The sequence below is a fragment of the Nicotiana tomentosiformis genome, chromosome 9 (assembly GCF_000390325.3).
Source record: "Nicotiana tomentosiformis chromosome 9, ASM39032v3, whole genome shotgun sequence".
Lineage (NCBI taxonomy): Eukaryota > Viridiplantae > Streptophyta > Magnoliopsida > Solanales > Solanaceae > Nicotiana > Nicotiana tomentosiformis.
Window position 1 is genome coordinate 20981286 of NC_090820.1, and position 17118 is coordinate 20998403.

Consider the following 17118-nt stretch of genomic DNA (forward strand, 5'->3'; position numbering starts at 1 on the left):
CCGCGCGATACGCGAATATTTTGATAGAGTATTAGACTTATTGAATTATAATATAATATATAATATTGTTTTAATAAAATTTAGTTGCTATTTTATTTTGTAATGCAGTGTGCATAAATATAACAAAATCTATATAAATTTAAAGGATGCACATCACATGGTAATCCAATAAATTATTTGATCCTTATTTAATTATATATAAATTAGCAAGTACTTAATACTATTTATTTTTACTAATGTGACTTTTTATTAACTTGTTAATTGTTCTAATATTTTGTGACTATTTTTATTTTAATATAAAATAGATATATATTTTCTTACTCTAAAAATATTTTTACTTTTTTAAACTTATGTTATACTGTTTAAATCTTTAATTGTCTAAATTTGTCAATAAATTTTTTGAGTACTATTTATGTACCTTTTGTTATATTTAATTGATTTAAAGTATAAATATTCTCATATTATCTTTATTCCCTCTTTTCATACATTCTTTTCTACTATAATAGTTGATTAGTTTTTTATTAAATAATGTAATATTTGTTTACTAAATTATAATTTTTAATTCATCAAAACTAAAAAGAGATAAGACTTTTATTATTTTTGCAAAAAATCTACCAATATTTATAATAATTTTTATTTTATGTTATATATATAATATCCTTATCTTATGTATAAATATCCTAATAATATTTTTATATTTTTGTATTATTCAATATGGAATTATGAATTCTATTTATTAACTAAAATTTATATATGTATGTATATATATATTACGATGTAGAAAAAAATCCTTATCAATAATACTTTTTGAGTATGTTTATTTATTATTTTTATATTAATTCAAAGTATTCTCTCACATTATCTCTAATTCCACTCTTTCTGTATTAGTTTCCCCTATTATAAGTTTTATATAATTATTTTATTTAGTATTTAATCCAATAATAGATAACATAAATAAAAGTGCATATGCCCATACTTTATACTTTACCAAAATCTCACAGTATTTTTCCATCTTTGGAGTTTTATTTTTCAATTCAAAAGCTTGGATAAGATTTGATTTATTTTATTTTCAATTCAAAAGTTTGGATAAGTTTGAATATGATTTCATTTAACAAAATAAAGATATAGAAGATATATAGATTATTATTATTTTATTATTACCATATAAGATACAAAACAGAATTAAATAATAAAAAATTTAATTTAGTAAATGGGATTGCAATATAGTTCTTAACCGATTTTTCGTTATTTGACAATATCCTAGCTACAAACTCTCCTTAATATTGCCAAGTAGCTTTTAATAGCTTGCCACTTGGCTTAACCATATGCCAATATATATGATAATTGTATTTCTATATATATATATATATATAGATTTGTGATGACCCGATAGGTCATCTCATGTTTTGAAACCTAATTCTGTGATCCGAAGCCTTAAAAATTATGTTTTAGCTTTTTTCGATTTGCGTACATAGTCCGCGTATCTTTCCGAAAAGTTTTTATGTTAAAAACTGAGAAAATTAAGAATTTTTGCCTAAAAACTTTATTTGAGTTGACTTCGGTCAATATTTTTAGTAAACGGACCCGGATTCATATTTTGACGGTCCCGGTGGGTCCGTACCGTGATTTGGGACTTGGGCATATGCCTGAAATCGAATTCGAAAACCCCTAGCCCGAGATATCGGATTTTATCGAAATTTGAAAGTTAAAGGCTTAATGAATTTGAAATGTTTGACCAAAGCTTGACTTTTTGGATAACGGATCCGTATTTTAGTTTCGGAACCCGGTATAGGTCCAATACCACATTTATGACTTGTCTGTGAAATTTGATGAAAAACGGAGTTGGTTTGACGTGATTCGGACGTCCGATTGTGAAAATAGAAGTTTTAAAGCTTTCCTGAAATTTCCGTTGATTTGGTGTCTGATTCGTAGTTCTGGGTATTATTTTAGTGATTTGATCGCACGAGCAAGTTCGTATGATATTTTTAGACTTGTGTGCATATTTGGTTTGGAGCCCGAGGGCTCAGGTGAGTTTCGGATAGGCTACGGAGTGAATTTGAACTTTGAACATTGCCGGTGTGTTTCAGTTTTTGTTGCAGGCCTCAAATCTCGCAATTGCGAGATCAAGCATCACATTTACGACCACTGTAGAGTTCGCATTTGCGATCTACTCATCGCATTTGCGAAGAGTAGCTGGGGAGGCCAGAGTTCGCATTTGCGAACAATATCTCGCATTTACGATGGGAGCTGGGAGGGGGATTCTTCGCATTTGCGATCACTGGGTCGCATTTGCGATCAAGCCTGAGTTCGCATTTGAGAACTATTCTTCGCAATTGCGATGAATGTAGAGGTGTGATGTTTCTCGCATTTGCGATAAAATCTTCGTATTTGCGAAGCCCAAGTCGTAAATGCGACATCTACAGCTGAACAAATATGACTTAGACGGGATTTTTGGTTCATTTCTCAAATTTTCAAAACCTAAAACCTTAGAGGCGATTTTTTCAAGACTTTTTCTTCCCCAAATAGTTGGTAAGTGATTCTAACCTATTTCCTTTCAATCTTTCACTACTTTTCCTAAGATTTCAACCTAAAATCTATGATTTTCAGGGTGGAATTGGGGATTTTTGGGTAGAAACTAGGGATTTGATAAATTGGGAATTTAGACCTCAAATTAAGGTCGGATTCCAAAATAAATTATATAACCGGACTCGGGGGTGAATGGGTAATCGAGTTTTGGTCCAAATTTCGGGTTTGGACCAAGCGGTTCCAGGTGTTGACTTCCGTTGACTTTTTTAAAAATGACCTAGATTGAATTCTTGCAATCGTGGGTAATTCCTAAGGCTTAATTTGAATCGTTTGGTTGGTAATTTGCTAGATTCTATTGGTCTGGAGGCTTGTTTAAGAGGCAAGGGTGTGATTGAGCAGTGAGTGGTCTTTGGAGCGAGGTAAGTGTTATGTCTAACTTTGACTTGAGGGAATTAGGAACCCTCGGACTATTTGCTATGTGAAATTCATGTGAGCGGCGTATATGTGAGGTAACGAGTACTTATGCGCCGCCAATTTATCTGTTTTCCCGCTTTTCTCATATTATCTCTTTCCCTGTCTTAATTGTTACATGCTCTAATTGTGTTCCCATGCCTAATTGCTATTTGTTAGACATTATTTCCTCATGTTCATGATATTGTTCTTTCCATAGTTTCATTATCTCCTATTATTTGCTTACGCTGGTTTATCGGTACCTTTTGTTGTATATGTTGAATTGGTCTCGCTGTGTAGTATTACTTATGTGAACTTTCATGACGTACAAGTTTCCTATTTGTTTCGGTTTGGTGTTTAAGTATTGTGAATGGTTTTCGTGATTTGAATTGTGAATTTACTGTGTATACTGAGCACTTGGTGTTGATATGGTGGGATCGGGTTGCACGCCGCAACAGGTGGAATAAGGATAATATATTGAGGTGGAATAAGGATGAATCGATATTGTACAATGGTATCGTGTTGTACGCCGCAATATGTGTAATAAGGGTGGATTGTTTGGTGGTACAAAGGTGAACTATGATTGTGTTATTGTGATATGGTGGGATCGGGTTGCACGCCGCAACACTTTTATTTATATTCACTGTTATTTATGCTATTATGAGAAAATAAAAGAGGAATATGAGATGTACGGTGGGATCGAATTGCGAGCCGCAACAACCTATGTGTTTATGTTTCTGTGAGTTGTGTTAGCTTTACGATTTTCTCCATTGCACTTAGGGATTGGTAATTTCTGGACGTTGTTAGACTTATTTCCGAGAGTTGTAGTTATTTCTTGCAAACTACTGCTTTATTCTATCATGTCTTCCTTTTCTGCTTTTATCATATATGCTGCGTACATGTTGTAGTGTGAGTGACCCGCCGTAGCCTCGTCACTAATTCGTCGAAGTTAGGCTCGACACTTACCAGTACATGGGGTCGGTTGTACTGATACTGCACTCTGCACTTCTTGTGCAGATTTTGGTGTTGGTCCGAGCTGATCGTGAGGTTAGCTACTCGATTCATCCGACAGGAGACCCAAGGTAGATCTGTCGGCGTCCGCAGACCCTGGAGTCCCCTTCTAGACATTGCACTTTACTGTTTTTTTCCTTTCAAAAATAGTTGTATTTCTTTCATACATTTACTTGTAGTAAAATATTAGAAGTTCGTGAATTGTGACTCCAAATTCGGGTAGTAGTATATATATTGAGGATATTATAAATTTTCGCACTCATTTTAACTCGTTATAGCTTAGTTGCTGTGATTTACTGAAATGTATAAGAATTGGTTTAATGATTCTCTAACGTGGCTTGCCTAGCAAATGAAATGTTAGGCGCCATCACGGTCCCGACGGTGAAAATTCCGGGTCGTGACAAGATTTTTGTATTTACTTTCATTCTTTTATTCTACTGCTCATATTAATATTTAAATTTACTAATAATAATATGCAGTATTATTTATTTATCATCTTTATTTTATTCATTAATTTATGTCAAACTATATTCTCTCACACTATCTATATCCTACCTTCTTATATTATATTTCTTACTATAAAATTTTATATATTTTATTAAGTGTTTAGTTCAATAATAGACAAAAAAAGGAGTATCCGTTTATATTTTCTTATACTTCACCAAAAACTTGAGGTATTGTTTTTTTGTCCTTGTAGTTTTCCTTTCCTATTCAAAAAGCTTGGATAAGATTTGATTTTTTTTGTTTTTCAATTCAAAAGCTTGGAAAAGAATTGAGTTGATTTGGTTTAAGTAAATAATATAAGATATGTAGATTAATCTTATTATTATTCTTAATCTTATTATTATTATTATTATTATCAATAATAATAATATTTTGGCAATTTTTTAAGGAAGAGATAGCGATAAGAAGGTATAGAAAATATATGTACGATATTTGTTTAAGTTTTGGTGTTTCTTCATTTTAATTAAGTACTTTTTAATTTATTAATCCTAAAAAAAATACAATTAACTTTATGTAAAGAAAATTTTCTATAAAGAGCCGATAAAAATGGGATGATTGAATGTTTGTTTCCCGAAAAATCTGTGTAGTACAACATATAGTTTAATTTTAATTTAATAAGGTTCCCAAGTGGCTTCTTAATAAATTTTCACTTGTCTTGTTTGCCACTTGGCTTAATTAATATATATAGATATTTATATTTACTATTCATTTTTACCATACACATTCTAGTACAATACAAATAAATATAAAAGTTATTCAATAGTAACTTTGACTCTATTACTTAATTACCAAAAAAAAAAACTTTGACTCTATTACTCATATTTCAAAGTGTATGTTTTTATCATATTTTTTTATTAAAAAATGTTATCTCAAATTTTTACAACAATAGTTCCACTATCGTTTCTTTACATGATGTTTCTGAAAAAAATTATGAAATGAAAGAAAATCAATTATGTGGTTAGTAAATAATTACTAAAATAGAAATTCTTATTTTTGGAAAGTTTTGGAATCTATTTGCAACGAAAATAGGATTCAATCTTAATTGATTTATACCTTTAAATTAAATTTGATCAAATCTAATTTGCCTTAATTCTTATTAGATTTTGTCCTAAATGTACCAAGTGACTTTTTTTAGTACGCCACTTAACTTAATATTAAGCTTGACTACCCTCTTATTTTATGATTTTATCATTAAACTACCGATTTTATTAATAACTATTACTTTTGTATTACGTGCCATAAGAAAATTATTTTTTATATTTATATTCAAATATTTTTATCTTTAAATTGTCACTAACTATCACGTTTAAAACTAAATTATAATTTAAATTTTTTCAAAATATACATAGCTATGTTAATTTACTATAAAACTACTGATACCCTCTATTCAGTTAGTGCTACTAACTGAAAAGGTCCTTCCATGATTTCTAGTTACTAAACATACAGAAAATAAAACACAACTCAAAATCATCCCTATAATCACCTATCTTAGATTAGATGGTCACCTCCATTTATGTAATTTAGCTCAAATTCATTTGTGTAATTTTGATCTTTGTGTAATTTGAAAACGGTATAAATATAAAATGTAGTTTGGGGATAACTTTACACTACTCAAATATTTTTAGTTTTTTCTTCAAAAATATAAATCGATAAGAGGTTTGGCTTTCAATTTGTATACATGTAAAATTCAATTAATTTGATTATACTAAAGCAATGCTATTAATTTGATTTTTAAGTACCTAATTTTAATTGGATGAAAATCCAATTAATAACTGTACTTGCAAACAAATTCCACAATATAAGCTCCTTTCTTTTTATGGTACAAAGTTATCATTTGGAAATTTCATCCATTAGATTTAGATTATCAATTCGAATTGTTTGTATAGATTGTCATTAAGTTTTACTCAATTTTTTATCCTAAAATGCCAAGTGGCTTTTTCTCAGTATGCCACTTGGCTTAACCACAATGCCAATTATATATGGTAACGTTTTTCCTTTAATATATATATATATATAGAGAGAGAGAGAGAGATTTTTAGTGATCTATTCTATCAAATTAAAAAAATCCCAAAAAAGTACTCTATTATCATGAAAATAGGAATTAATTCCTCGTCCCGATTAATCTAGATTCATACCGTATAGAATCTGTTAACAGGGAAGCATTTCCTATAATGAGTTTTTCAATCCTGAAAATTTGTTGAGTTAAGCTTAAAATTGATTTTGATGATTAACAAACGATTGTCTAAGAACTAGGTCTCTTGAAGATATTTTCTGAACTAATATACAGGGTTGCAGATCTGACAAGCAGATATCGAAAAGAACAAGTTCCTAAAGAAAACTAATTCCTTAAGAAGAGGTCGGACGACTTTACTCCTATAAAAAGCGCTCTATTGCTATTGTTGAAGACTACTGCTATTTCGTACGTACACAAAAATTAATCTTGGCAAATAACAATCATTTCAAGAAGGTGATAGTGAAGTTGTTTAGTTCTTGAGTTGTTAATCTTTAATTGTAGGTAACCTAATTTTTTGGAAGTATTTTTATAGGTAAATAATTCTGGACTTTTTGTTTAGTTTTTGAGACTAAAGTTTATAGTATTAAAAGGGATAACTACAATTGAGTTGATTGTAGGGCTTAGGAACTAGAGTTTATAGTTCCTAAGTTATTAAGTTATAACCTGAAATAGCTATTTTCAAATTACTGAAGTTTTGAGGCAAATCTTACGAGGGTAGGTCTTGGATTTTATTTTTTTTAGCAAAGAGTCTTTTAACGTAAAATCGTTGTGTCGTTTATTTTCATTACTTTGCTTTACAATTTGTGTTTGTTTAGATAGGTTAACTCGCGAAAATCGGGTATAATATAATTCACATCTCTCTTGTATTTTGGTGCATCCAAAAATAATAGAATCGAACCCGAAATCTCACGTCAATGATGAAAGGAGTGTGAACAGAAATATAAAACCGGAACATGCTTCAATTATAGTCAAGGTTTTGTTGCTGCTTTCGAACACCTCATTTAATTAGTGATTAATTAAATTAAAAAAGGGTAACAGGAACCTGGCTAGCCATACATGCTTGAGCCATATTCTCAAATTGTTCTTTGCTCAAGTTTAGGAAGTATGACGATATTGAGATCTAGGATATTATCTAATCTTTATTCTTAAATAGTATAGTAATTAAAATAATGTTAAAGTAGTAAGCATGCAACATAAAGTGGAAAACTGAGAAAAGTGGGGTCGGGAATACTAAGATTGAAAAATTAAAAATTTCTTCTACTTTATTATCTTCCTATTAATAAGTTGGTATTATTCCCAACTTCTCTTATGTCTTTTGATAGAGTTATGCTCCGTTGATGTGGTTAGTGGACTAATTATATTTTAAATGATATAATTGCAGGTCATGGAATAGGTGAGAATTAAGAGATTGAAAATCATCAAATACTTGCAAGAAAATCATTAAATTCAGGCTAAAACTGAAGAAGAAAGCTAAAGAAACAAAAGTCACGCAGGTGACCACGCAGTTAGAAAACTAGGAGGTTGAAAGTTTATGTTCTGGAAGTGGCCATGCATCCTGCGTGGGCCACGCATCTTGGCCAGCACTGAGAACTGAAGAAATAGAGTATTGGGCCATGCATCCTGTGTGGACCACCCAACTTGGCCACGCAAGACCCGAAGAAGATAACTTTGTCAGCTTTTTAGAAGAGTATAAATAGTACTTTTTAGGTCTTTTTTGACAACTTTAGACAGAGAGGAATATTATACAAGCGTTTGTGAGTTTTTCTAAGGATTAACAGGTGACATCACATTTTCTCAATCTTCTTCTTCTCTATTAGTATCAATGACATGATTAAAGGACAATTTGATTGTTTCTTCTATTGTCATGTCTAGCTAAACTCATTAGCTAGGGTTATGAATCCGGAGTGGTGTTATGACTATGGGTTATTAATATAGATTCATCTTTGATTAAATATTATGTTATCTAATTGCTCCATGCTTTCTTGTATAATTTGGTGGTTGCAAACACTAGATTAGCGCCTATCACACTTAGTTCTAACTTGGAAAAGTAAAACCGAGTTTAGGTATAAAGTAATTAGCAAGGAATTGGGTAGATTAAGGAATTAATCTCATCTCAATTAATGGAATCAAACTAGGGATAGGGAGATTCTTACTTGGTCATGAACAATTGAATTGCATAGAGCTCTAAATAGCTTGGAAAGGCATTTGTGAGTAAAAACCTCTTAGTGTTAGGACAATACTAAGTTGGTATTATTTATATTGTTGTCATAATACATGCTTGATTGATTAGAATCGAATACATTTATACCCATAGCATACACGAAGGATGAGCAACCCTAATGCTTTCCAGTAACTCTCCTACATTTAAGATTTTGTTTCTTTTTTATCTCGTTCTTAATAATCACCCAAATCTCTCTTTTATTTTTATAACAACCCCCCCCCCCCTAAATTTCCAATTTTTTTCCTTTTTCAAAGGTTTTCAAATCCAATTCTCTCTTTCTTACTAATCACCCAAATTCAAAATTCGAAATATTACTCTAAAATCAAACCGTGGGTAAGTTAAATTTGTTTTCTTTCTTTCTAAAATATTTATTATATATGACTTATATATGATACATCAATACCCAAAATAATACTCGATACAATACTAATACAATTATATTAGATTTTTAGTGTAGAGTTGTGATTGAAACTTGAAGAAGATTAAGATCATAATTGTGATGACCCGAAAGGTTATCTTTAAATTTAATATTCATTTATATGTTCTAAGACCTCGAATAGCACCATTTAGTATTTTTCGACTTGCGCGCACAGTCCGTATATTTTTCCGAAAAGCTTTTATGTAAAAAATTGATAAAAATGAGAAATAATACTTTACAACTCAACTGAGTTGACTTCGGTCAACATTTTTAGCAAACGGACCCGGATTGATATTTTGACAGTCCCTATAGGTCCGTATCTTGATTTGGGACTTGAGCGTATGCCCGAAATCAAATTCGGAAGTCCCTAGCTTGAATTATCGTCATTTGACGAAAACTAGAAGCTTAAAGGCTTAAAGATTTTAAAGTTTGACCACAAATTTAATTTTATTGATATCGGAATCAGAATCCAGTTTAAATTTTTTTTCATAGGTCTGTTATGACTTGTGTGCAAAATTTGAGGTCAATCGGACTTGATTTGATAGGTTTCGGCATCGAATGTAGAAGTTGAAAGTTCTTAAGTTCCTTAAGCTTGAATTGGGGTTTGATTCGCGATTTTAGCGTTGTTTGATATGATTTGAGGTTTCAAATAAGTTCATATGATATTGTAGAACTTATTGGTGTATTTGTTTGAGGTCCTGGGGGCATCGGGTGGATTCCGGATGGTTAACGGATCAAAAATTTGGACTTAAGGAAAATCTAAAATTTTGGCCTTCAAGTGTAATCGCACCTGCGGATTTTTGACCGCAGGTGCGAGCTCGCAGAAGCGATCCTTGCATCGTAGAAGCGTGAAGTCCGCAGAAGCGGACAATGCCTCGCAGAAGCGGCACACGCATCGAAGAAGCGGAAAAGGAAAAGGGGCAGCCTCGTCGCAGAAGCGGGCGCTTCATCGAAGAAGTGAGTCGGCATAAATGGACTCTTTGTCCGCAGAAGCGAGCTAGCCCACAGAAGCGACCACAATCTCCACAAAAGTGGAACCGCATATGCGGTTAAGTGTTTGCAGGTGCGAAAATACTGGACAAATTACAAAACAGAGGGTTCCGACAATTTGTCATTTTGGATATTTCCAACACGGGTTGAGGCAATTTTTGAACGAGAATTCACGGAAAAACTTGAGGTAAGTCACTTGTGATCATTGTTAGTCAATAATATTGAATTATCACCGATTATTCCGACTAGATTACGTATTTTTGAGGTAAAATTCGAGGATTTGGGCCTAGGGATTTGAAAATAAGATTTGGGGATTTGAAGGTCGAGTTGATGTCAGAATTTGGTAAAGTTTGTATGGTTGGACTCATGGTTGAATGGGAGTTCATATTTTGTAACTTTTGTCGGATTCTGATATGTGGGACCTACTGTCAATTTTTGAATTTAATTTCGGATTTTGATTGGAAAATTTAGTATTTTCATATAGAATTAATTTCTATAATTCGTATTGAGTATATTGAATTGTTTGTGACTAGTTTTGAGGCATTCGGACAATAATTCGTGAGGCAAAGGTTTATTGGAATCTTGAGTTGGTTGCAAAGCGAGGTAAGTATCGTGGTTAATCTTGACTTGAGGGAGTAGGACTTGTTTGTCTATTTTCTACTTGATTTAATGTGCGGGTATAACGTATATGTGAGGTGACGAGTACTTATGTGTTGTGGTTGAGTCAAATCATGTGGGTGGAATTTGTTTATTGTGAATAACTGCCTATTTAATTAAGATATTCCTGCTTAAGTTATTATTATTTATTTGATCATTTTTTATGAAATTATTGCTAATTTAATTATTATTGAATATTTTGGAAGGAAAGGTCGGTATTCTGGTATTGAATTGATTGATAAGTATATATCCCCCTATTTTAATACTCTTCCGAATTTATATTATTAATTTCATGGTAAGGAAGAGCGTAAAAGCACGAAGGGTGATATCGTGCCAATTTCACATTATTATTTATTGAATTATGAAGTGAGGAAGAGAGTTAAAGCATGAAGGGTGATGCGGTGCCATTTTCAAAGAGTGTAAAAGCACGAAGGGTGATGCCGTGCCAAAAGAGAGTTAAAGCACGAAGGGTGATGCCGTGCCAGAAGAGAGTTAAAGAACGAAGGGTGATACCGTGCCAATCTTATTATTTATTGATAGATTCATTGGAAGAATGAGAGTAGAAGCATGAAGGGTGGTGCCATGCCATTTTCATATTATCAGCTGCTCATTTTAGCATTGATGAATTAATTGGCTGCTACGTGATACTTCTCCTGCTGAAATTATTATATTATTCCCCTTCGCATGTTCCCTCCCAAATTTATAAATTATTATTTATTGTGTTATTGTTGCTTCGTATTTGTATATATACATGTACAAGTTGTTTACGTACGTGTCTTGTCATAGCCTCGTCACTACTTCGTCGAGGATATGCTCGATACTTACAGAGAACATGAGATCGGTTGTACTCATACTATACTTTACACTTCTTGTGCAGATTTTGGAGTTTGTCCCAGCGGCGTACCATAGATTTGCTCGGATTCAGCTATCTAGAGGAGACTTGAGGTATAACTGCACAACGTCCGCATTTCTGAAGTCCCCTTCTACTTTATCTTAGTTGTGTATTATCTTTCAAACAACTTAAATTTTATTTTTGCATTATTCTAGTAGCTCGTGCACTTGTGACACCATATTCAGGGATGTATTTGGATGGTTCAGTTGTTATGGTCTTCCGCACTTTATTTCACTAATTGACTTGCGTTTAATTTGATTTGATTATTTTAACGTTGGCTTGCCTAGCAAGTGAAATGTTAGGCGTCATCACGGTCCTGAAGGTGAGAATTTTGGGTCGTGATAATAATTGTATTACAATTTTTCAGAAATGTATCGCAGTTGTCTTATAATTGTATATGTATCATAATTATTGCAGGAATTGTATTTCAAATGTATGATAATTGTATATTCATTGTATATTGTTACGAGAAGTTCTAAGTTCGTGACGAATTTCACAGTTTGTATCACAAATATATGATAATTGTATATTAATTTATTAGTATTGTATCAGGTATTATTTTAGGTATTAATGTACCAGATACAAGTTAGATACAATTGTGATACAAGTATGATACAATTATGTTTTAGGCATTGATGTATCTGATACAATTCAAATATAATTATGATACAGTTACCATACAATTATCATACAATTCCTGAATATTTCTTTATTTCTAGTGTTGTCCAGTCTCCCAGTAAAAGAATGATACAATTGATATTTTTTTAATAATATAAAGCTATCGGCAATGGAGGGAAGAGAGAAGATGGAGATTTTAGGCGTAGATTAAGGGAATTTGATGTAAAAAAAAAGGAGAGAGAAGAGGAGATGGAAAAAAGGAAATGATTTAATTGAATCCCTTAATTGAAGGCACTTATAATGGGGTGAGAGTCTTTTAAGGAGCAATGTATATAATTTGTAAGAAAAACCTAGATACTTATTAAAAACTACAAAATATAGAGAATATAGGTAAATAAGTTTCTAATATAATATAACTAGGTAAAAATCTCTTTATTATTGCAATTGACAGTACTATTTTCAATTTGAGAGTAGGATTGGACGTGACCATCTATTTATGTGATATTATAATAATTAGAGATCAAATATTTTTAATATAATTTTCAAATTATTTTATTGTAAAAATAGTAATATAATACTACTACCTTTTAAGTAGTTTATATGTGCGTGTATGACAAAATAGTTTTAAAAAAAATAATATCAAAATTAAAATAGAAAAATTAGATAATTTAACTCTCTTAAAGCCTCGTCAATTATTTTTTTTTGGAAGGCTAGAAATCAAATGCATCCTAATTTCATGTCCTTTCAAGAAGACAAGCTTTGAGTTTAATTAACATACGAAGTCTTTTATGTACGAGTCAAAACTAGCTACAGGTTTTGATTAACTCATAAATTATATTCTTCATCCACCCACGACCTTGCTCCTTTTCATGATCGTTGAGGGAAACTATTCGTTAGAGTTAATTTCTCATATGATCATCAAACTTACTATCATCTCTAAAAAGTTACTTAACTAACTTTGCAAATATATATAGTCAATAAACTTATGATTTAATACTCAAAAAATAAATTTGGCTGGAAAGTTCAATAAATCTGAAAAGTCCCATAGGCATGCCAAATCAGCAAAAATGCCAATGTGGATATCTATCAGGAACTATATATTTTTTTGTTTTGTTTTTGCAGCAACTATATTTTTTCTACCCAAAGAAAGAAAAACCCTACCCATATGAGAAATTATCTTGTTGAAATTCACCCAGGGGCGGATGTAGCCTTTTGGCTACGGGTTCAATTGAACTCATAACTTTCGACACGGAGTATATATTTATATGTAAAAATTCACTAAAATCCCAATAAGTATTAGATTTGAACCCATAATTTAACAGTACAATGAATTTAACGCTTAAATTTTTAAAAGCTGAATTCATTAAATTTAAATGATGAATCCGTCGCTGCACCTCACTCTAATACTTAAGTCAATATTAATTGGTTTTGAAAGAAAGTTGAAGCAACAGAAAGAACAAGAATCAAATCATATATAAATGATGCACTCGAAATAGTTGGAATTGCATTTAAATAGTTTACTTTGGCAATAAAAAAAAATTATTTACCGAAGAAAAATATCATGAGGACCTTAATGATTCTAAATGATTTTTTTGATACATGTATCAAAAATCTTCCTTACTTTCTTAAATTTAATGCCTAGTTAGACACTTTAGGAAGTGTCTATTAATTTTAGATCCGTAATATTTCAATGAATTCTATCTGAATGATCTGTAGTGATGAAATAACAGCTAAAGAATAGCTGAAAGTAGTGCCGTCCAAATCCAAGAATTAAGTTAGGCAAAAAAGGAATTATGTCACTAATGTCATTTTTGGGAACCAGACTTTTCATAATAACAGTATATAGATTGGTTGGGTTGTCTTGCACTAATGAAATGATTCATGATCCGGATTTTTTTTTAACATTATTATTTATCCAGTTGAACTCAAAAGACCTTTGACCCTATCCCTAACTAAGTTTTACACAAATAGCCGATCTTATTTACTGTTTTATTTTTTATGATCGGTATAAATAAAATATACACATATTATGCATAAGTTATATATATATATATATATATATATATATATATATATATATATATATATATATATATATATATATTAACCAGTTATTTTTAGTTTAAGAGATTAGGTGAGCGAGTATTTGAGTTGATTTTTTATGAAGAAAAAACGTTATTTTTTGGGAGGGTTTTTTTAATAAATAGCCTTGTGGTTATTCTTAATGGATAGAATATTAAAATGCTTCTTTTACTATATCCTTTTTGTTGTCCTTTTAGGTTTGCATTTGAGATATTATCGTATCTTTTGGTGACTTATTAGTGATTCTATGGGAGTACTACGAATTCTTGATTAGTTTGCTTGTCAAAAGTGAACTTTGACCTGGTCAACGACCTAGTCAACCATTCAAATTTCATCAAAAAGTGCCCCCCTAAAGACTACCTAACCAATCGCTCACACATGGAAGAAAATAGAAACTCAACGAGATACAAATATACCCAGTATTATCTCACACCGTGAATTGTGAGAAACTCAATAAGATACAAGAAAGTAAAAAAAGGGAGTATACATATGCATATTAATCCTCGTATGGAAAATTTTTATACGCACTTGATATTTGCACCCAAAGAAAAATGAATTTGCATTTGAACTTTTATCACAATTAAGTGATAAGTATTTAATATGTAACTCTTTAAGTTAATTTACTTGATTCCATATTGTATACGGTCAAAATCGGTTTCGACCTTCGTATGATTAGTCAAGATTGGAACATAATGGACCGAAGGTCATCTTCGTAATATCGGGTATGAGATCTAAAGCCAGGTTACCGAGCTTAAATTTCTGGGACCGATCAAATACCGAGCTCGAATCCAAATCGAACTATGATGTGAAGCGGCGTTATCGAGCTTGAGAGTCAGAGACCGACCAATACTAAGCCCAAGTCAATACCGGGCCCTGAGTCAATACCGGGCTCCAAATCTGGAAACCAACCAATACCAAGTCCGATCAAGATCGAGCCAAGGGACAAGAGCCGTTACAACCGCAATAAGGAGAGAGAATCTCGGCGGGAATTAAGGAAAAACTATTCTATCATAGGTTCCCCACTATATATTTTTAATTATATCCAAAGTACGATCCCTCCACTATAAGAGGGATGTCTATTATTTCTGTAAGGGCATCCAACATTAAGGCATTGATACACTCTCATATTATTGATATTCACAAAGAAAAATATATTGATATTCATATAGAGATTATCCTTTTTTGGGTTTTGTATATTGATTCGTCTTGCTTGTTCATAAACCATTTTCCACTCAGTTTGGTTTGTATTTCATTCTTTATACAGTCAATACTCAATATATTTCTACTTACTTTCTAACTTGTGCCAAGTTATACCACGTATCCTTAGAATTACGTATAAATTCAACTCTGTCTGTTTTTCGGGTAAACAGTTTGGCACCCACCGTGGGGCTAAGGATAACAGTGATTATTTCGTATAAATCTCTGCAAAACACACCATTTTACGTTTGTGTTTGGAAGTGTCTTTGATTTTAGATTAGCAACGACGAACTCTCAATTAATGACCTTACCTATCGACAATGAAGCTGGCCTTCAAGATGAGAACAACAACTTGATACCCGGGAGCGAAAGGCCGCTCATCAATGCCGTTGGAGCTCGGGTCGAAGTTCCAATAGACGTTAATTCGTATGTGGCCATTGATGCAAACCAACGTTCCGACCCTGAAAATAGCATTCATGATGGAACTCGATCTGCAGCTCGAGATACCCAAAACGTTGAGGAAAACGGGATCAGCTTTCGTATGATTTTCAAAATGTTGCAAGCTCAACAAGTAGCAGTAGCCCAGTTGCAGAGCCAAACACAGGCACAGACCAGACTCGAGCCTGGTCCACCCCAAAAAGTCACCCACAAAACGGGGCCAATTATAGTAAGGTCAAATGAACAAGAATCGGGGACTAATTTCAAAATTGTTAAGATGTTCGAAGAACTGACAAAACGAATAGAGTCAGGAGAAAGGAGGATCGAGGCAAATGACAAAAAAGTGGAAACGTATAACTCCAGGATTGATCAGATCCCGGGGGCACCACCGATATTGAAGGGCTTAGATTCCAAAAAATTCGTACAAAAGTCTTTTTCTCCGAGAGCGGCTCCTAAACCGATCCTAAAGAAGTTTCGCATGCTTGAAATTCCTAAATATAATGGAATGACCGACCCCAATGAACATGTCACCTCATACACATGTGCCATTAAAGGGAACGATCTAGAGGACGATGAGATCGAATCTGTATTATTGAAAAAATTCGATGAAACCCTGTCAAAAGGAGCAATGATATGGTATCATAATTTACCGTCTCACTCTATCGATTCTTTTGCTATGCTTGCAGATTCTTTCGTAAAAGCACATACTGGGGCCATAAAGGTCGAGACCAGGAAGTCGGACCTGTTCAAGGTAAGACAAAAGGATAACGAGATGCTAAGAGAATTCGTATCTCATTTCCAAATGGAACGAATGGATCTACCACCAGTCACAGACGATTGGGTTGTTCAAACTTTCACTCAAGGTCTAAACGAACGGAGCTCGATGGCTTCACGACGGTTGAAGCATAACCTAATCGAGTACCCAACTATTACTTGGGCCGATGTACACAATCGGTATCAATCCAAAATAAGAATCGAAGATGACCAGTGGGGTTCTGGGCCCGTTGTTAAAAGGGACATCAATCGAGAACCAAGGCCGATCAGGGACCGATACCGACCATATAGTGGAGACTATAGGGGGAACGAACCAAGACATAACC